The sequence below is a fragment of the Cupressus sempervirens genome, chromosome 1 (genome assembly GCF_028749045.1).
Source record: "Cupressus sempervirens isolate cs-2001-9-10 chromosome 1, ASM2874904v1, whole genome shotgun sequence".
Lineage (NCBI taxonomy): Eukaryota > Viridiplantae > Streptophyta > Pinopsida > Cupressales > Cupressaceae > Cupressus > Cupressus sempervirens.
This window is the reverse complement of record NC_143118.1, coordinates 623194104-623200269: the sequence shown is the minus strand read 5'-3', so window position 1 is coordinate 623200269 and position 6166 is coordinate 623194104.

Below are 6166 nucleotides of genomic sequence, written 5' to 3'. Positions count from 1 at the left end.
TTATCAAGATAGGAAGCCAATGAACACACATTTATAGGTCAAGTAATCTAGAAAGAGAATAGGAATTGATGAAAAAACACTTAGAATTCAAGGGGAAATAGAAGGGAGACTAAAGAATAAACAACCTGAGGGAAAGGATCTCTAAAAAGGGAGAAAAGAAAATAGACTTAGCTAAGAAAAATTATATCCCAACCACTAGTGAAAATTTACTAATAAAAGAAAACCCAAAATCTCTAAGATGAAAGAATAGAAAGGGACAAAAAGGGTTTATTCTAAGAAGTTAAAAGAGTAAGGAGAGGAAAAGACCTTTGAGTTAGAAAAATAGTCGAAGATGAAAAAACTAAAAGTTAAGAAAGTAAAGTGATAATCACAAATAATGTATATATTAAGGCTCTATTCTTAATTGTAAATAATGAGAAAAAAAATATCGTGCTATATTATCCTTTAGCTAAGCATAAGATAAATCTTGATATCGATATACATTAAAGGGAATAGGGGGAAAAAATTCATAAGAGGACTAGAGGAAAGAAACATAAGGACCATGATATTATAAAGGAAGAATAGGTACTGCTAGATCAAGGGTTAAGGGGAATAATTAGATGGTTAATAGGATGAAAAAAAAAAAAAAACTACACTACATCATGAGAAGGAAACAAAGAAAATCTCAAATATTAAATCTTGCCTAGTAATCTTGTGAGTTTATCTCAAGATTATCTAGACTTAAAAATGAAAGGTTAAAGACTTAGAAGGGCAGAGAAGGAGGTCATTATAATAAATAAAAAAATGAATTAAAAATGGGAATAGGGGGGAGGAGAAGATGCTAAAAAATTACTAGTATATATAGGAATACAGGCGAATGGACAAAATCCAAGGAGGACAAAAAAATGGTATTCATGGGTGGGGATATTGTTATGTTTGAAACTAGAGATGCTAAGTTTAAAAAAAGGAATCTCCCTATCCATAGATATCATCAAAAGGATAAAATAGAAAGGTGGCCAAGGAGACTAAAAGACCAACGAAGGGCTAAAAAATGAAAGGATTAAAAGAAGTGCAAAATTTGAGCAAATAAATGCCTTCTATTGACTTAGTGACAAATTAGGAGGCTAAAGATTCATAACAAAGAGGACCCTAAAAGGATAAAATTAATTAAAATGTTCAAGGGGGAAAAGACCCTAAGAATTGCAAAGGAAGACAAACAGATTTAAGAAAATGAATAAAGAAACATACTTTTGATGATAACTTGAATCTAAATCTTGCTTATTGAATTTAAAAAAGCATGATATTTTTGTTTCTTAGTTGAATTTACTGAAATATATTTCTATAGTCATTAACTTATTTATTATGGGGATATAATTGGTAGGAGAATTCAAAAAAATGCTAATTAATGAATTCAGAGGAATTCCCACACATCAATTGACTACATATTTAAATTGAATATTATTTGGTCAAGGAATCTAGAAAATATTAAGTCCAAGTAATCATCTAGTAAATATTATATAAGCAAGTTACCTTTATCCCAAATTTTTAACAAGTATTTTAAAAATATACAATGCTAGTTTGAAATATATTCTAGCTACCATTTCTATGTAGAAACTAACTCGCAAACATATATTTAGATAGAGTATCAAACAACAAAATCAACTATAGTAGGAAATTGAGAACTAGGGTAGGAAAAACCTAATAATTATTTTGTCATCTATATTTTCTAATCTTGTTTCCTCTACAACTTTGGATTTTCCTTTAGCATTGACTTGCTCAACAATATTCTTCATCGTGCTATTCTTTCATAATTTTGGAAGGATGAATTTTAGCTTTTTGATATTGTTGAGATCTAAGTTTGGGGAATACAATATCTATATGAATGGAAATAGGTTTTGATCCATTTAGGGTTATCTTCTTTGATAAATCCAAACCATTTCAAAAGTAAAGTCATATTCTTTTCCATATCTGACCATATTGACTCAAAAGCTAAGGTATCCCTTATTATTAGAATTGGCCTCCTTAGTGATTTGGAGAAAGAAAGACTTCCAATAGAGGATTCCATATACTCTTCTACTTATAGAATTTTATTTCTTTTGTTTATTTTGAAAACATCATTTTCCAAACCTATAAGCCATATTTTATCAAAGATAGTTTGTGCTAACCTTACTATTTCCCATTTGTTAAGATCGAAATTAAATAAGCATGCAAGGAAAGTACCAATAGTGTCACTATTTGTCCTCCATGTTATAGGATAATTGAAGTTTCATTCTCCCATTACCCTTTCAATTGAAAACCTAGCTAAATTGTTTATTTTATTCATGACATGGTTTCAACGCCCAGGCTTAACATTTCCTAAAAATGCCATAGTCCTATTGTTTGACTTGTGATACAAGAAAATGTTGGTTTCCATAGTCTCGAAAAAATTTCAAAGAGAGCACTACTACACAAAAAAAAGCGAGTCATAAAATGAATTGCATATCTTAATATGATAGACTATGTTTATTTGATCATGTTAATGAATGATGACATTCACACATCAATAGTTTAAAGAGTTAAGGATTTATGATGAGCTTGTAGGGGCAATATCTTATATGATTACTATTTCTAGGTTAAAAAGTCACATCTTTAGGATTAATTTAAATATTTTATTAATATATTTACATTTGTTTATAGGTTAAAAGGAGGTCAGGATGAGATTAATTACACAAAATATCATCTCATAAAACTAATTTGATGTTTATAACTTCAATGTTGCCAACTATCAAAATGTATCGGTGATTTTGTATGTGTCCTAGTTATGATCAAATTGTCCTATGTTATGTTATTGACACAATGCTTTCTTTTAGAAAAAAATAATTTGAATGAATGGGAAATATAATTACTTTAGAAGGCATTGAATTTCTTAAATTAATATTTTGAATACCGAGTAAATCAATTGATTTTAAAATAATTAGATGTTAAAATTATAATATATTTAGATAAGAATTAGGAACTAATTTTAAATAAATCAATATGATTGATATAAATATATATTCAAGAAAATATGCTAAATACTTAAGACTATAACAAGGTTTTATTTTTAGATATTGATTAAAAACTAGTTACCAATATCTACATAAATTTGTAGAAGAGTTTAAATTTTTTTTCAGATATCTAATTATGATTATTTCTATGAATAAGAATTTCAATTGAGATTAGACCATCTACCTCTAGTTTTTCTAAATGACCAACAATTTTATTGCCCTCTCTATAGATATGTTTAAATTCTATATCAGAGAAAGATTGAAGAAGAATAAGATTTCATTCTAGATTCAAGTGTAATTTCCAATTGGGAGTTTTCCCAACTCTCAATGTGTTAATGATGACTTGTGAATTCACTTTGATCTCAAGGCATTTGATGTCTAAGTCTTTACAAAATTTTAACCCTTTTGATAGGGAAATAAATTCAGCTAAATTATTTGTAGATTCTTGTAAGGGTTTAGCAAATTTGGTGATAACATTCCCTCCCCAATTATAAATAATCCCTTGAATGCTATTTATCCAAGGATTTCCCCTAGAGGCTCCATCAAATTTTAGTTTGATCCATCCTTATTTAGGAGGAACCCATTTGTAATTTGACCTTTCTTCGTTACTCTTATTACCTCCAATGCCATATTTTTGGGAATTTGAAAGGGATGGATCTTTTAATGGTTTCAATTTCTATCCTAAAGAGGGGCCAAAACCATTTCTATTTATGTAGTTACTTAATTCAGTGTTGGAAGTCTTATTAGGAAAGTAAGGCACTGAGAGGGTGGGGGTGGTGAATCGGGATCTATAAATCTTTTAACTCTTTGAAACAAATCAAATGCATTCACCATTAACTCATTGCATATCAATAAAATGAATCATATATCCATTAATAGATATAGATCTATCTATCCATCATATGCATAAAGATAAAATTAAGTGTAAACATATAACACAAAATATTTGGTTACCTAGAAACCCTCTAAGATGAAGGTAAAACTTGGGTGGGGATGACACCCACAAATATTCACTAATGTAGCAATAAAGTGTGCCTATTAAGGCTACAAAGTTGGATCATTTCTAGTGATCTACCTATGAGGGGTCTACTCTGCTAAGATTTTGCAAGACTTATTCATCCTACCTTGATTAAAGGATTTAAACTTACAAATAAGTAAGCACTCTGTTAGGATATTTGAATAGGCCTACCTTGATTAAAAGATTTATACTTACAAATAAGTAAGAACTCTATTAAGAGATTTACCCTAGTTCACTTGCTAGAATTTATTTGTACCTGATCCTTTGATTAACACTTTGATGCTAAATTATAGATCTTTTCTTTTCAGTTATGATCTAATCTCCTTATCTAATATGATCTGTTGTGTCCTTCACTACTACATTGCTTTGTCTAATCTCTACATCTAATTATCAAACATAGCCTTACTTTGCTCATATACTTGACTTCTTCAATCTCACCTTTTTCTCTCACACATATACATTTGATTTAAGGTTTGGACCCTTCTTAAATAAACATTTAGAGAAGGTTCTAGATCACAATCAATGATCTAGATTTATCCCTTTTGTCGCTTAGTCCTTCCAATTTTTTGATTGGTTGATCATATTGTTGGATACAATTGTATAATTGTCTGTTGTCTTTGATGTTACACAAATGTCATATCAGTTGGTAGACAGTGCTTACTGAGCTCAATTGGTTAGCAAGGCAATTTTTAGTATCTACCAAGCATTCCTGGACATTACTCTATGTAGACAGTGTCTACCAAGCTCACTCAGGCATCGAAGGAAAATGTGGCAAAAAGTAGTATTAATCAAGCTCACATGGCTAATGAAGGAAAGTAAGTGTCTACCAAGTTCACTCAGTTTACAAAAGATTTTTTTAGATTGGCAGTGTTAACCAAGCTTCTATTGGTTAACACAGGAAATCATTTTAGGAACAATGTTTACAAGCAGGGTCGGCCAATGAATGATTTTTCTAATTTGAGAAATAAAGTTTAAATTATTTCAAGTATTGATTCTAGCCAACTGAGGTAATGTTTATTGGTGATTATAAGTTGTAAATGAGTCGACTTGATAATCTAAATGGTATATATGAAAGAGCAAATTGAGAATTCTAAAGTATGAGTGAGTATGCAAGGGTATTGATTATTTGAGAAGGAAAGCGTGAGAAAACTTTGAAGGATGGTTAGATATCCTTGAGGAGCAGAAAAGTTATATTTGATCAAGAAGGATTTAGTTGCATCTCATTCAGGTCATTTCATTATTACTTTCTTACCATTGTAGTAGTGATTCCAACATCTCTTAACAGAGTTGGTTTAACAGCCATTTGTAAATCCTCTAACAAAGTGATAGTTCCATTGAATTTTTCTAAAGACCTTTTGCAAGGCCACTCCTAAGAGGGTGATTAAATCCTCCAACAAGTTCGCACCTAATAGTGTTTTTTTTAACCTTTAACCAAGTTGGCTCCTAACAGGGCTCATTTCAGAAAAGTGAAAATCAGTAGCTAGTTACTTGGTGGCTTTTCCCATATTGAGTTTCTACATTAAATTTGGTGTCTCATGTGTTCATGTTATTTCTTTTATTCTTGCATGCTAATCATTGTGAATGTTTAAGATTAGTTAACATTAACATACACTACATTTACTAAGTTAGAACAAATTTTTGTATGTTTATTGAGTGACAACAGTAACTAGTTTTATCAAACATCTAAGGGATCTGTGGATTTTTTTTTTGTGGTAACTGATTTACCCCCCCCCCCCCCCCCCTCAGTTAATCCATCTACATTTGCAACACACATTTCATAGGGATTGATGACCTCTAACAAAATGTGTAAAAAAATCCTTAGCTATCTCTAAAATCTTAAAATCACATGTAGCAATTAGCCAAAATGGTTTACACAAGTGTTTGTGCCATCACAAACACATATGGCGAAACTGGTTTACTTGTCACTTGAATACCCTAATGCTTGGTCACAACTAATATTCATGTTGTTCCTCAACTTTTGTTTTCTTGAAACTATTTGTGAAACTTGGCATGAACTAACTCTTCTTTTCACAACATTTGCACTTTACTTGACATAAACTAGCACTTGGTCCATACTTGGGTGTGTTAAGGTTGTAGCTTCTATCGGGTTGATTTTAACATGAGATACCTTGTTGATGGTAAC